We start from the raw sequence: 16,109 nt of genomic DNA, 5'->3' as shown, positions 1-16,109 counted from the left end.
ATATATATATATATATATATATATATATATATATATATATATATACCACATCTTCTTTATCCATTTATCAGTAGATAGGCAGAAGATATGAATAGACATTTTTCCAAAGAAGAAATACAAAAGACCAACAGACACATGAAAAGATGCTCAACATCATTCACCATCAGGAAATGCAAATCAAAACCACAATCAGATACACCTCACACCAGTCAGAATGGTTAAAATCAACAACACAAGAAACAGTAGGTGCTGGCGAGGATGCAGAGAAAGGGGAGCCCTTGTGCACTGTTGGTGAGAAGGCAAACTGGTACAGCCACTCTGGAAAATAGTATGGAGGTTCCTCAAAAAGTTAAAAATAGAACTAACCTATGATCCAGCAATTGCGCTACTAGATATTCACCCAGAGGATACAAAAATACTGATTCGAAGGATATATGTTTACAGCAGCATTATCTACAAAAATTCTAGCCATTTACAATGACATGGATGGAGCTAGAGTGTATAATGCTCAGCGAAGTAAGTCAGAAAAAGACAAATACCATATGATTTGACTCATGTGCAGAATTTAAGAAACAAAACAGATGAATACGGGGTGGCGGGGGGGCGGTGGGAAGAGAAGCAAACCAGAAATGGACTCCTAACTATAGAGAACAAACTGAGGGTTACTGCAGGAAGGTGGGCAGGGGGTTGGGTTAAATGGGTGAAGGGGATGAAGGAGTGCACTTGTTGTGATGAGCACTGGGTGATATATGGAAGTGAAGAATCACTGAATTCTATACCTGAAACTAATATTACACTGTAGGTGAACTAACCGGAATTTAAATAAAAACCTAAAAAAAGAGAAAAAAAAGGAAACAAGGCAGGGATGTCCACTCTAACCACTATTATTTAACATAGTACTAGAAGTCCTAGCCACAGAAATCAGACAAAAAGAAGAAATTAAAGCCATCCAAATTGGTAAGGAAGAAGTAAAACTTTTACTATTAGCAGATGACATGATACTATATATAAAAAAACCCTCAAGACTCGACCAAAAAATTACTAGAACTCATCAATGAATTTAGTATGGTTGCCAGATACAAAATCAATGTACAGAAATCTGACATTTTTATATACTAATAATTAAGCAACAGAAAGAGAAATTAAGAAAGCATTCCCATTTACAATTGTACCAGAAAATACCTCGGAATAAACTTAACCAAGGAGGTGAAAGATCTGTACTCTGAAAACTATAAAACATTGATGAAAGATATTGAAGACGACACAAACAAGTGGAAAGATAATCCATACTCATGGATTGGAAGAGCAAATATTGTTAAAATGTCCATACTACCCAAAGCAATCTACACATTAATGCAATCCCAACAGTACTTTTCATAGAACTAGAACTAAAAAATCCTAAAATTTGTATGGAACCACAAAAGATCCCAAAGAAGCAAAAACAATCTTGAAAAAAGAAAAACAAAGCTGGAGGTATCACAATTCCAGATTTCAAGTTATACTACAAAGCTGTAGTAATCAAAACAGTTATGGTACTGGTACAAAAATAAACACATAGGTCAATGGAATAGAATAGAAAGCCCAGAAATAAGCCCATATTTATTTGGTCAATTGATCTCTGACAAAGGAGGGAAGAATATGCAATGGGAAAAAGCCTCTTCAACAAGTGGTGTTGGGAAAACTGAACAGCTACATGCAAAGATGAAACTGGATCACTTTTTTATAACATATACAAAAATAAACTCAAAATGGATTAAAGACCTAAATATAGGCCCTGAAAACATAAAAATCATTGAAGAGAGCACAGGCAGTAATCTTTCTGACATCAGCCATAGTAACTTTTTTCTAGATAGGTCTTCTGAGACAATGGAAACAAAAGCAAAAAATAAACTACTGGGACCTCATCAAAACCAAAAGCTTCTGCCCAGTGAAGGAAACAATCAGAAAAACTGAAAGGCAACATACAGAATGGGAGACGATACTTGCAAATGATTTATCTGATAAGGGGTTAATATCCAAAATATACAAAGAACTTTTACAACTAACATCCAAAAAACAAATAATCCAATTAAAAAATGGGCAGAAGACATGAACAGATATTTCTCCAAAGAAGACATGCAGATGGCCAACAGACACATGAAAAGGTGCTCAGCATCACTTGGCATCAGGGAAATGCAAATCAAAACTACACTGAGATATCACCTCACACCTGACAGAATGGCGAAAAATCAACTGAGCAGATGTGGAGAAAAAGGAAACCTCATGCACTGTTGGTGGGTGTGCAAACTGGTGCAGTCACTGTCAAAAACAGTATGGAGGTTCCTCAAAATGTTAAAAATAGAACTACCCTATGATCCAATAATCATGCTACTGGGTATTTACCCAAAGGATACAAAAACACTAATTCAAAGGGATACATGCACCCCTATGTTTATTGAGGCATTATTTACAACAGCCAAATTACGGAAGCAGCCCAAGTGTCCTTTGATGAATGGATAAAGAAGAGGTGGTGTATATCTATCATCTATCTATCTATCTATATCTATCTATCTATCTATCTATCTATCTATACCTATCTATCTATCTATCATCTACCTATCTATCTAAATAGATATCTATCTAAATAGATAGATATACACAATGGAATCTTATTCAGCCATAAAAAAAGAATGAAATCTTGCCATTTACAACAACATAGATGGAGCTCTCTAGAGAGTATAATGCTAAGCAAAATAAGCCAGTCAAGGAAAGGCAAATATCATATGACTTCGCTCATATGTGGAATTTAAGAAACAAAACAAGTAAGCAAGAGAAAAAAAGAGAGAGAGACAAACCAAGAAATAGACTCTTCACTATAGAGAATAAACTGATGGTTATGAAAGGGGAGGTAGGTGGAGGGATGGGCAAAATAGATGAAAAGGATTAAGAGTACACTTGCCATGATTAGCACTGAGTAATGTATGGAATTGTTGAATCACTATGTTGTACACCTGAAACTAATATAACACTATGTTAATTATGCTGGAATTAAAATAAACTTATTTTTTAAAAAAGATAGTCAATTGGCCATGCAAGTATAGACTATTCCTGTGCTCTCTATTCTGTTATTTGATGTATTTATCTATCCTCTTGACAGCACCACAATGTCCCAATTGCTGTAGTTTATCGTAAGTCTTTAAATCAGGAAATGTAAGACTTCCAAATTTGCCCTTTAAAAAATTATTGTGACTATTCTAGGTCATTTGAGTTTTCATAAGTTGAAAATCAACTTATCAATTTCTAAAAATCTTGCTATATTTTATTAGAGTTGCATGGAATTGATAGATCAATTTGGGGAGAATGCATATCTTAAATATATTGAGTTTTCCAGTCCAAAAGCATGGTATATTGTTTTCATTTAGTTAAGTTTCTATAATTTCTCTAAGCACTATTTTGTGGGGTTTAGTGTAAAGGTCATATATGTATTTTGTCAAATTTTTCTATTGGTATTATTATAAACTGAATAATTACATTTAATTTCAGTAACTCATTTTCCAATTGTTTTCTGTCAGATGATAAAAATGCAGTTGACTTTCATCTATTAACCTTGTATCCTACAAACTTGATAACTTCATTCATTAGTTTTAATAATTGTTTTATAGACTTCTGAGGATTTTCTATGTAAACAGTCATGTCATCTACAAATAGAAACAGTTTTACTTCTTCCATTCCTGTTTATGCCTTTTTTAAAAATTGCCTTATTGCAATAGCTACAACCTCCACTGCAATTTTGGAATAAGTAGTAAGAGTAGACATACTCACTGAATTTAAGGGCAAAGCATTTAATATTTAACCATTAGTATAATACTATCTGCAGGTTTTTCCATAGATGCCTTTTTGAAGATTGAAGTAGTTTTGTGGTATTCCAGTTTTGTTTAGAGTTATCTCATTTTAAAATCACGAATAGAGGTTGAATTTTATATAGACTTTGTTCTTCATCTATTGACATAATCATATGTATTTCCCCAATTTTTGTATTCTTATTTATTTTTGAATGTTAAACCAATAAACTCCATATGGTCATGATGTATTATCCTTTTGATATATAGCTGTTTTCAATTTGTAAATATTTTATTAAAAATTTCTGTGTATGGGGCACCTGGGTGGCTCATTCAGTTAACCATCTGCCTTCCGCTCAGGTCATGATCTCAGGATCCTGGGAGCAATCCCTGCAACAGGCTCTCAGCTCAGTGGGGAGCCTGCTTCTCCCTCTCCCTCTGTGCTCGCTCTCTCTGTCTCTCTCAAATAAATAAAATCTTTTAAAAAAAGAATTTCTGTGTATATGTTCATAAGGGTTAGTTTATTTTTCCTTTAATACCAATGTCTGTTTTCAGTATCATAGTAATGCTAACCTCACAAGATTATTTGATAAATGTTCCCTCTGTTACATTTTGCACAATTTTTTAAGGACATATTATTTCTTCCTTAAGTGTTTAATTGTTTAATATAATTTTCAATTTAACAATGAAGGCATCTGGCCTGGAATTTTCTTCCTGGAAAAGTTTGTAATAAAAATTTAATTTCTTTGTTAGATGTTGGTTCTTTCTGGATATCTGTTTCTTCATGAGTGAGCTTTGGTAGTTTGTGTCGTTCAAGGGATTTTTCCATTTCATCTTGGTTGTTAAATATGTTAGCATAGTGCTAATATTTTCATTATCCTTTTATTTATTTATTTTTATAAAATGTACCATCTTAACCATTTTTTAAAGATTTTATTTGTTTGAGAGAGAGAGCGCACAAGCGGCGGGGAGGAAGAAGGAGAAGCAGACTCCTTGCTGAGCAGGGAGCCCCACAGGGCTGGATCCCAGGACCCTGAGATCATGACCTGAGCCAAAGGCAGATGCTTAACCAACTGAGCCACCCAGGCATCCCTCATTATCCTTTTAATATCTGTAGAACCTGTATTGATAACCCCTTTCTATTTTATTTATAGACTTAATTTTTTAAAGGAGTTTTAGGATCTTTTTAGAGCAGTTTAAGTTTACAGAAAACTGAGTGGAAAGCACAGAATTCCCATATACTCCCACCCCTAGTTTCCTCTATTATTAACACCTTGCATTAATGTGGTATATTTATTACAATTGATGAGCCAATATAAATACATTATTATTAACTGTAGTGTATAGCTTATATTCAGGTTCATTCTCTGTGTTGGATAGTCTGGGTTTTGATAAATGTATAGTAACATGTATCCAACATTACTGTATGATACAGAGTAGTTCCAGTGCCCTAGAGTTCTGCTGTGCTCCACCTACTCATCCCCCCTCCAAACTCCCCAAACTGCCTGTAACCACTGATCTCTTTTTTAAAAATTTTTTTTATTATGTTATGTTAATCACCATACATTACATCATTAGCTTTTGATGTAGTGTTCCATGATTCATTGTTTTCGAATAACACCCAGTGCTCCATGCAGTATGTGCCCTCCTTAATACCCATCACCAGGCTAACCCATCCCCCCACCGACCTCCCCTCTAGAACCCTCAGTTTGTTTCTAGAGTCCATCGTCTCTCATGGTTCGTCTACCCCTCCGATTCCTCCCCTTCATTCTTCCCCTCCTGCTATCTTCTTCTTTTTTTTTTTTCTTAACATATAATGTATTATTTGTTTCAGAGGTACAGGTCTGTGATTCAACAGTCTTACATAATTCACAGCGCTCACTATAGCACATACCCTCTCCAATGTCTATCACCTGGCCTGATCTTTTTACTATCTCCACAGTTTTGCTTTTTCCAGCATGTCATACAGTGTGTAACCTTTTAAACCTGGCTTCTTTTACTTCGCAATATGCATTTAAGCTTCCTTCACATCTTTTCATGGCTTAATAGCTCATTTGTTTTTATTGCTCAATAATATTCCATTTATTGATGTACCATGGTTTAATCACCTACTGAGGAACATCTTGGTTGCTTCCAATTGGGGGTAATTATTAACAAACTTGCTATAAATATCCATGTACAGGTTTTTGTGTGGACTTAAGTTTTCAATTCACTTGGGTCAATGCCAAGGAACACAACTGCCGCATCATCTTGTAAGAGTGTGTTTCGTATTATAAGAAACCACCAAACTGTCTTCCAAAGTGGCTATACCATTTGCATTCCCACCAGCAATGAGTGAGAGTTTGTGTAGTTCGACATTCTTACCAGCATTTGGTATTGGCAATGTTTTGAATTTTAGTCATTTTAGTGGGTGTGAGGTGGTATCCCATTGTTGTTTTAATTTGTAATTCCTTAATGACATATAACGTTGAGCATCTTTTCATACGCTTATTTGTCATACGTATGTATATCTTCTTTGTGAGATGTCTGTTCAGGTCTTTTTCCCATTTTAAATTGAGTTGTTTTCTTCTGGCTGAGTTTTAAGAGCTCTTTTTATATTTTGGATACCAGTCCTTTAACAGATATGCGTTTGTTCTTTTCTTCCAGTCTGTGGCTTGTCTTTTCATTCTCTTAACAGTGTCTTTTGCAGAGCAAATATTTTTTATTTTAATGAAGCTGAGCTTATTAAGTCTTCCTTTCATGGATTATGCTTTTGGTATTATATCTAAAGTCACTGCCAGACCCAAGGATACCTAGATTTTTTCCCATGTTATCTTTTAGGAGTTTTATAGTTTTACAATTTACATTTTGAGTTAATTCTTGTGAAGGGTATAAGGTATGTGTCTAGATTCATTTTTCTGGCACCTGGATGTCCAGTTATTTTAGCACCATTTGTTGAAATGATTATCCTTTCTCCATTGAATTGCCTTTGCTCTTCTGTCAGAGAACAGTTAACTATATTCATCAGTGCTTATTTCTGTGTTTTCTGTTCTGTTCCGTTGATATATTTGTCTATCCTTTCACCAATACCACCCTGTCTTGATTATTGTAGCTTTAAATTATGTCTCCAAGATGGGGATTGTCAGTATTATGACTTTGTTCTTTCCCTTCAATATTGTGTTGAATATTCTGGTTCTTTTGCTTTTCCATCTAAACTTCAGAATCATGTTGTTGATATCCACAAAAGGACTTCTTGGGGTTTTTATTGGCTTTACAGGGACTCAAAAGAGCAATTTGAGAAGGGCTGACATCCAGATAATAGTCTTCTTATCCATCTTTACATAGTTTATCTCTCCATATATTTAGATCTTCTTTGATTTCTTTCATCAGACTTTTGTTATAGATTTTTCTTCATATAGATTTTGTACTTATTTTGTTAGATTTTTACTTATTTCATTTTTTGAAGTTCTAATGTAAATAATATTGTGCTTTTAATTTCAAATTCCAATTGTTCATTGCTGGGCTTCTGCTCTGGTAAGCTGAACCTTTCTGTATCTCTCTGTCTCTCCAAATTGGGGGACAGGGATTTGCCTTATGACCTTCATTCTCTGACGGATCTGAGAGAACTAGCTTTTGGCATTATTAATTTTCTCTATTGTTTGTTATCTATTTTATTGATTTCTGTTCTTATCTTTATTATTTCCCTACTTTTGCTTATTTTGGGCCTCCTCTTATTTCTGATGTTTTCAGATGAAACATTAGCTCACTAATTTTAGAATTCTGCTCTTTTCTAATATAGGCATTTAAAATAAATTAAAGTAAAATTTCCCTCTAATGACTGTGTTCTCAGCATTCCTCAAATTGTAATGGGTTATAGTTTTGTTATCATTTAATTTGAAATATTTTCTAATTTTCTTTGTTTCCTTCTCTGATCCATGAATTTAGAGTTGTGTTGTTAAATTTTCAAGTACATTCATGGTTTTGTGGATAGCTTACTGTTTTTGACTTTTTATGATCTGAGAACATAATCTGTATTAGTTTAATCTTCTATTCAGACTTATTTTACGCACCAGCATTTGGTTTATTTTGATGACTGTTACCATATGAGCTTGAAAATAATGTGTACTCTGCAGTTGTTGGTTTTCATTTAGAGTTCTATAAATATCAATTAGTCAAGATGACTGATAGATGAAAAAGAATGGTCAACCCAAAATTCTAGATCCAACAAAAACATCATGTGGAAATGAAGGTGAAAGAAATACATTTTTAGGTGAATGAAAACAGGAATTCATTGCCACCAGAAAGACACTACAGAAAATGCTAATGGAAATTCATCAAGCTGAAGACAAATGATACAAAAGGAAACTTGAATCTCTAGAAATGAATGAACAACTTTGTAAATTATAAATAGATGGGTAAATATAATAGCATATTTTTGTTTTAATTTATTTAAAATACATAAGACTAGGAGCGCCTGGATGGCTCAGTCATTAAGCGTCTGCCTTCGGCTCAGGTCATGATCCCAGGGTCCTGGGATCGAGCCCCGCATCGGGCTCCCTGCTCCGCGGGAAGCCCGCTTCTCCCTCTCCCACTCCCCCTGCCTGTGTTCCCTCTCTCTCTGTGTCTCTCTCTGTAAATAAATAAATAAAATCTTTAAAAAAATAAAATAAAATAAAATAAAATACATAAGACTATTTAAAACAAAATTATATATTGCCTTGTGGGATTTATAGTGTATATAGATAAATACATACTCATTTGCAGCCTCTGCTGTAACAGGAAAAAGTAAAAAAAAAAAATACGAAACTTGGTTGTTTGGATAAACAATGCAAAATACTCGAGAGTTCTTTAAATAATGCTAACTCATGAATTTTTACCAATTTCAGAAAAAATTTATGTTAATAAAATAATTTCTATGTTGATTAACCCAAATTGATAATTTTACATAAATATGGGGTTAGATAGGAGTTTCAAGATTATGTAGTATTTTAGATGATAATTTTAAGGCCCAGCTAGTGTAAACAGCTTATCTCAGGTCACAACTCAGACTAGGGAGGATCTGGATTCCCAGACTCCTCATCAAGCACTCTGTATCCCTTTGGTTCCTTTAACCCTTACTTACTATTGTGTCGTGGTCCATGTGATCTTTAATCCACTCTTTTTTTTTTAAGATTTTATTATTTATTTATTTGACACAGAGACAAAGAGAGCAAGAGAGAGAGAAGAGAGAGGAGCAGAGGGAGAGGGAGAAGCAGGCTCCCCGCTGAGTAGGGAGCCCGATGCCGGTCTTGATCCTAGGACCCTGGGATCATCACCTGAGCGAAAGGAGCCACCCAGGTGCCCCTTTAATTCACTCTTTTAATGCCTTTTCTTTTTTTAACACCTGCTTTCTTGGAGTTTTCTATACACAGGAATGGTTTCTTCTATTCCTCATACATCCATCCATTGCCTACACGTAACCAAGCTCTACAATAGCAAAGGCCTCAAAAATTCTCATTGAGTAAGTGAACACTTATTTAAAAAACTAAGGTTTGTGAAAGTTCAGAGGGACTTCATGGTGACGTGTGCAATGGGAAGGGGTGCTCACACTGCTTAAAGATTAAGCAGAAAAACTGAATTCTGAGGTGATTCAGCCACCCTTCCTAAGACATCCCCGACCAGATTTGCTGAAATAGACAGCTTCATCATCTCTAGGGTCTGCACGTGTTCTAGCTGAGCTTATTATTTTCCTTTCAGCTTCCCTATAATTTGGCCTTTGTTTACATTTAATAAATTAAACATGTTTTTCTAGGCTGCTTTTTATTTTTTTAAAGATTTTATTCATTTATTTGACAGAGAGGACACAGCGAGAGACGGAACACAAGCAGGGGGAGTGGGAGAGGGAGAAGCAGGCTTCCCGCTGAGCAGGGAGCCCGATGTGGAACTCGATCCCAGGACCCTGGGATCATGACCTGAGCCGAAGGCAGACACTTAATGACTGAGTCACTGAGGCACCCCTCTAGGCTGCTATTTAAACCAGAATTTGAACCATAGCTTTTTGCACAGGAAAGAATGCAAATGGTGATAGTTACTTGTACCAGCTTCAAGTAACACCAGCATAATTCTCAATAAATCATTTAAGCAGAAAATGCAATTTTATTTTTAAATGATCATTTAGACCTTGATTCTTTTCTTTTCATCATAATAAGTCTCTATGTAATGGAAGACATGAGTCCTCCAGATAAATTTATCTCTCTCAAAGGTTTATTGATTGAGAGTAGAGAATACAAAACACAGAACAAAAAGCCTGGCTCATTTGCAATCCATGCAAGTAGCAATCATGTTGAATTGTATGATTTGTAGAGTGCCTAGAAACTTTTTAGCACACTGCAGCTTATAAAAATTAAATACTGATTTTTTGTTAAAGAAAGTAACAATTTGAAAAATTTACTTAGCAAATCAAAGGTGCTATTTCTAGCCATAAGTTACCTAGCTCCCTAGCATTAATTTAAGGTAGTAATTATATAATATTAGCAGAATTCTCAAGCTAAGGGAATGATTCATAACATCTCTTCTACCCGTCCCTTCCTTTTCATTTCCTCTGTCAGCATCTTATTCCATTCTTTCTTCTCTTGGCTCATGGATGGCTACAATAGCTACCTCATTTGTTTCCTGAAGTCCCTCAGCCCACTTCAGCCTGCACTGCCAATTATTCTTCCAAGCACATTTCTGTCATCATTTACTTCCTTGCTTAAATTATCTTAATCATGGGACGCCTGGGTGGCTCAGTCGGTTAAGCATCTGCCTTTGGCTCGGGTCATGGGATTGAGTCCTACATTGGGCTCTTTGCTCAGCTCGGAGCCTGCTTCTTCCTCTGCCCCTTCCCCTGCTTGTGCTCTCTCTCTCTCTGACAAATAAATAAATAAAATCTTAAACAAAAATTTATCTTAGTCACTCAGGTTATCTCCTCTGTATATCCCAAATTCCTTAGCCTCACATTCAAGGCCCAACTCCCTATTTAGTAACATTGCCATCCCGTGCCTATCCCTTTCACCCCAGCCAGACACATCTATTTTCCCTGGTATTTCTCTTCTTGTCTCTGATCCCGATGCACACCTGTGGGAAGCAGATATCATGTGCCCCCTTCTCCACCCACCTGAACACTATGGTCCTCCTGGCCCACATAATGTCGCAGGCTCAGTAACACTGGACATTAGATTTGTAACTTTTGCTAAGTTTTCCTTTTCCTTTTAAGTTGTATTCGGTGACCTCAAAAGTTGTTCTCTTAATCATATCCCTGACCTTCAAGGGTTCAAGGGCCATAGACTCCACGCTTTCTTCTCCCTCTCCCACCCACAAAGTTATGAGCTAAAGAGGCTGAGGTCTGCTGCAAGCAAGGCCTAATAACTTCTCTGAGCTATAGCTTCATCATATGTGAGATGGAAATAGCCCCCACCTCATGTAATTATATGCTAATAACAGCACCCACCTCATATAATTATTGAAGATCAATGAGAACTCTATAAAAGATATTTAAAGTATCTGCTGCTGTAGTCTAAGCACTCAGTAACAGCTATTATTATTATTTTTCATATTTTTATTACTACCACTCCTTCTTTTTTTATTCTGTGCAACTTTTAAAGGTCTGGAGACAATTTCCAAAAGATGTAGGTGAGACCAAGGCATCCTTGGCTATGGACGATGGGCCTAATTCACATTCCCTTGCTCTCCATGTTTCTCTGTCAATTTCTTTGAGGTCCTTCATACCAATAGGAGTGAAAAGATATGACACTCAGAGTTGGACTTTTGTCAGAAACAGAAAAAGCAGGGCTTTCCCCTGCTTTGATCTGAGGCTATAGAACCAAATAAGTACTACCACAAAAGTCACTGGATGGGGTACTTACAATAATTAGGTCCTAGTAGTTCACGCATGGTGAGCACTGTCAGGATCTTGTTAACAAAGATATTAGCATACTGAAAGCCACCAGCAGACAAGGTCAAAAGAACTGAGACTAGACTGTGGAGGCATTGAGGATGCTACAACAGTACCTGCTCGAAAAGACCAGAGTGACCTTCTATTCCATATGCTGTACTAAAAGCTGAGCCACTGCTATAGGAAATTATCTGCTAAGTCATTTCTATTTTGCTGAAATTTGTCAGTTTTAGACTGAGCTAACTTCAGAAAAAACAGTTCTTTCACAGAAACTCTCTATAGGCATTTTTTTCTTTTCTTTTCTTTTCTTTCTTTTTTTTTTTTTTTGCTTGTTTCTTGAGGTAAAGAAATGTGAATTTATAAAAGCCGATGCCTTCCTCCTTATAAACATATGGCTATCAACATCCCCCAGGTACTTTGTGCAAAATTTGAAATTGTTTACCAAGAGCAACCTTCCTACCAACTGTTTGAATTGAATAGGATATTCTGTGCTCTGAAAACTTTCAGAAGTCCTTCAGAGCCTAGAAAAAGGCCAAACTCCCCCTTGCTTGCATTCAGAACACTCCAAAATTTTATTGCAGCCTCTCTTGAATCTTATCTCCAGAACTTCCTATGGCATACCTCATGTTTCAGCATAACTCATTCATTCATTCATTCATTCATTCATTCAAAGACACAGTTATCGAACACCTACCCTGAGGTAGGCCTTATACTAGGTATTAAGGATTCAGTGATGACCAGGACACAGTGCGTGAGCCAGTGGGACTTAGAATCTAGCAAAAGAGTCAGATATTAAGAAAATAAATTACTTGAAATTTTACATACAGTTGTGATAAGCAACACACAAATATAAAGTGTACAATGACAGTGTGTAACAACAGAGCATCTTACCAAGTTTCTGGATGTGAAACTTTATGAAAATTATGTATAATCCTGACTGTAAGATTCAGTGGGTTTAGTCGGGAGAAAGTAAAATGGGAAAAAGGAATGTTCCAGGATGAGGGAATGGCATATCCAAAGGCCCCATGGTAGGAAGGTACTTGGTATATAGTTGAGCAAAGTATCCAATTAAGTCTGAAGAATTAGTCAAGGGCCAAATCATGTAGAACTTGTGAAATAATTTAAGTATTTCACCATCTTTCTTTTACATCATGAGACTTCCTGTCTTAGGCTTTTGGACATCCTGTTCTCTCCTCTCTCTATATGTTTTTAAATATGATTTATCCTGAGAAGTCAACTTCATGTGCTATGTTCTCTATCTAACCATCCCTGTTCCTTAAAGCTGGGCACATCAAGGTAGGAAGGGGCTTCTCTGGTCCTCAGTCCCCAGTGGCTTCTGATTAATGCCTTGACCACATGGTTCCTCAGAGCAGTTCAGCTCCTGTGCTCCGTGGAAGACCAGCCCTTCTATTCATACCATACATACATTTTCTCTAAGGTTCATCAATATCCTTACGGTATTTTCATCAATTGGTCTGGAGGTCCTTTCTCTCTGAACCCTCTTTTTCCCCCAATTTTTTATTTGTCTTAGCTAAATCACCCTCCTACCACCCCCACCCCCATTTGCATTGTCCTCAAAGTTCCTTGGCATGATCTCAATAAATCCAGGCTTTAAGAAAGCAAAACTGGGAAGACACACATTTCATAGTCATCTGCTTTGGGCCCCCCAACTTAGACACTGAAAGGTCTGAAGAATAAGAAAAATTTAAACATAATTACCTTGCAGTATTTTCACTTACCAATTGGATGGGACCCTGTCTATGTTGTGAGTAGGATTTTCACATCCATTGTTCTCACACACAGAATAATAACTGTGTGGATGATATTTTTCCCAATTTTTCCAGGGGATGTTTGTGAGTCTGTGAAATGGACAATTTTCTTATCCCTCCTTGAAGAGTCTCCTGCTTTCCCAACTCTGACCACAGAATATCCCCCAAGTCCAGAAAAGGCTCTTAGGATGAACTGATACCTCCAGGATCTCCTTTAACAACTTTTATAGATGAAGTTCAGAGAGATGTTAATATCCAGTAATGTTTAAATTGGAGTGGGATATGCCCTTCAATTTTGTACCTATCCAATGCTACTTTAAAGAGACTAGATATATATATATCCTAGTCTGAAGTTTCTGGAGGTGGATCTCTCTCTAAGCAAGTCTTTAATCTTTTTTTATGACAAAATATTAACTTTACTAAATGTATCAGTCAGGCTTCAATCAGGATACAGGAACCACAAAGGGAAAAAATTAATATAAAAGTTATTGACTAATGAAAGGTGATTAACTACTAAGTGGGGTAAAAGAGACAAAGGAACAAATGTGAAAGCGGCTACTACATCTAGGGCTGAGAGACAGTACTGAGAAAAGGAATCACTTGGAAGAGGGTCCCCCAACACAAGACTGAGATTCAGACCTGAGAGAGGGTATGAACAGGGTTCACTGAGGTGCCAAGTCTCTAATCTTACCCTGACGGGTAGTTAGAACATTTACATTTTCACACGAACTCAAAGCCTGTTTCAAAATATACAAATATACAAACACAGGCTCTGAAGAATTATTTCCTTTGAGGGTATGATGGTCTCTCTATCTGGGCATGGACTCAGGTATCCCTCCAGTGTTGCCCATCTGTACCTCAGTTCCACCTGTCATTGCTGCAGTACCTCTAAGGTATGATCCAGGATTCAAAGCTTTCTTCTCAGTGACATCTCCATGTTTAGAAATTCTACCTCTGAAAGTTCATAATTGCCCTCTTCAGTAAAACAGCCTTCCCTACCATCTGTCCCATTGCATTAGTCTACGGCTCAGGTGCCATGTGTAGGTGTGGTGCTGTGTAAGTATTTCTCTACTATGGGATTCTGCAACTGGGGCTGCCAGGGACTATTCCCCTCCTTAGAAAATCAAAATCAACACAAGGAATTTTAAGTCCATATTTTATGATACTCCTTTTCAAATTATTATTTTGTGAATAAATTTTTCCTCTTTTCCTTCTCCTTGTCAAGAGCTTATAACCTTACAAAGGTTTTCAAAGTCATTCTCATTGCAATACCCTGGTTTACCCCAAATCAGTAACTTCTGAGAGCCCACAGTCTTCCCTGAATAACAATCAAGTTTTCAGCAATGGTATGAAAATATGTTGGTCCCATTCTAATGAACTACCATCAGTCCATGGAGCAGATCTGAGCTGCACAGGGATTGATAGTAAAGCCTAGTAAATCTCTATGTATCAGATATAAAATTTAGTTCACAAGCGCACATGAACAAGAAATAACACATTTCATTTTCTTTCCTTTAAATCCAATCCATCCTATCATTTCATTTCCTTTAAATCCAATCCTGACCCCATTTCTCTCAAATATTATTGGAGCTCCCCAGCCTACACTGTTTCAAGGATATGGGGCCAGGGAGACCCTCCATTGATGTCACTGGTTCACACAGGCTTACTGTGCAATGCCCATTGCTCACTCCACACAGTTTCTGTGGATCAGATGGTTCTGCCTCTGTGCCTATATAGAATCCAGTAATCTTTACCAAAGTCAGAAGCTCAGTACCTGGGCTCCTGTCTTCTCAAATAAATCACACACACAGATATCCCTTTTGAGAGCCTACCATTCCCTGGAGGGACTTATATCATATATGGCCCAGCTTCCCAGATTCTCTTCTACTCCAACATCAAACTGCTTATTTTTATTACAAAGAAGTCACTCATTCTTTTTTCACTGACACACACTTACATCGTCTCTTCAATGAGCTCATGCTTTAGGACAAAACAAGCCAGTCAGGCAAGTACCCAATAGCCAGCCCTACACTAGGCATTCACCAAGGCAAAGAGTAACTAAAAGATATGGTTATCTCAGGGAACTGAAGAACAAATAGTAACACATGGTAATATTTTAATAAATTATCTGTCAAAGCTATACATGATTAATTCTTCCTTTTTATAACCATAGTATACTGTCTCATTACTTTTGGCCTCATATATGAATATGTATGTATATATATACACATATATCTTTATTTTTCTATCAGTTAATAACATTTAAAAAGGAAGTAATATAACACATTTCTACAATGCCTCATAATAACTTGTGTGAGGTAGGCTCTGAATAAATACTTGAAAATTAAATGAATGTTTATAAAACAATGATAACACTATTTAAAATTTTAAATGTAAAATGCTTTCCATGTAGACAAAAATAAGACTAAAAAAGCTGCTACAAGCAATTTATTTTATTTTCAAAGTCTACCAAACATCATTGTAACTGTACATGTTCAAAAGGCTAAATATGATTTAGAGTATTAGATTTCTGACCAAAGCAAGGCATAGTCAAGGAATCATTATTTAGGATTAGTAGCTCACTCTTTGAGAAGATGTTCTTGACTCAAAGCTACTAAAGAAACCAATCTA

Source organism: Neomonachus schauinslandi, chromosome 9 (genome assembly GCF_002201575.2).
Source record: "Neomonachus schauinslandi chromosome 9, ASM220157v2, whole genome shotgun sequence".
Classification (NCBI taxonomy): domain Eukaryota; kingdom Metazoa; phylum Chordata; class Mammalia; order Carnivora; family Phocidae; genus Neomonachus; species Neomonachus schauinslandi.
The sequence above is the reverse complement of the archived record's forward strand: the minus strand, read 5'-3'. Positions refer to the sequence as shown.